This window comes from Mastomys coucha, chromosome X, assembly GCF_008632895.1.
Source record: "Mastomys coucha isolate ucsf_1 chromosome X, UCSF_Mcou_1, whole genome shotgun sequence".
Classification (NCBI taxonomy): Eukaryota; Metazoa; Chordata; class Mammalia; order Rodentia; family Muridae; genus Mastomys; species Mastomys coucha.
In genome coordinates, this window is record NC_045030.1 from 93423214 (window position 1) to 93424485 (window position 1272).

Sequence of the window (1272 nt, forward strand, 5' to 3'; positions counted from 1 at the left end):
AAAATAAAAAAAGAACATTAAAAAGTAAAGTAATTCATAAAAAAAAGAAAAAAGAAAAGAACCAATAAAAGAAAGAAAATAAAATAGAAGAGACAGATCAGCTTCAGGGCAACAGCAACCATCAGCACATGAAGGGATCAATGGCCTGGTGATGTTCCAGAGGCAGGCACTGTGCCAAACCTCCCATTATGCAGCCACACTAAACCAGGTACTAGTTAGGTGTTTTTTATGGCATTCCTGAGTATGTGAATGAGTGGGTCTCTTATTCTTGTGCCTTTTCTTAGGCTATTTTTCTTCTGTCTATTTTGTCTAAGTCCTATGTGTTAGCTTTTATTTTATTTTATTATTAATATAACATTATGATAAATATAACAGGACTAACACATGTATGAGGTACTTAGAAAAGGTAAATTCACAGAGATTATCATGGGCTCTGTGGGGGGATCAAGGGTAAGTATGTCTGTTCAGGAGTAATATACTGAGTTTTACAATGAAAATGATTTAAATGGAAGCTGGTAAGATGGCTCTGTGGGTACAGTGCTTGCTACACAAACACAAGAACATTAACTTGGATCTTCACACTCCTCACCCAAAACGGTAGACATTGCAAGTCTAGAGGAGGGAGGATACAGACAGAGACAGATACATGGAATTGACTGACCAGCCAATCTAACCAAAGCAACAAGTTCCAAGTTTAGTGAGAGAATTTGTCTCAAAAAAATGAGGTGAGGATCAAGAGAAACCATTCACACATTTAAAACCATACCTTTTGTTCTGTATTTTTATCACAAAATCATATATATTTGTAGAAAAAAGAATCCTATGCTTCTTGCCACTGACCAGAACCATTTTTTTCAAGCTTTAATGATTTGCATGTAGTATATATCTAGATGATAAATGTCATGTTGTTAAAGATTTTTATAATCTCTACAGGATTATGCATACAGTAAGTACTATAAATTAATTATAAAAATTACTATACTTTGTCAGGTATGGTAGCACATTTCTGTAATTCCAGCACTCAAGAGGCAGAGGCAAGAGGATCTGGAATTCTAAGTCATTCCCAGCAACATAGCAAGTTCAAGGCCAGTGTGGGCTACTTGTGATCCTGACTCAGAGAAACTAGAGCAAGGTGGTACATGTCTGCAGTCTGGGCACTTGAGAAGCAGAAGCAAGATCCATGCAAGTTTGAGGCCAACCTAATCTATACAGCGAGTTCTAGGTCATCTAGGGTTACATATTGAGACCTTCTCAAACAGAAGGGGAAAAAAA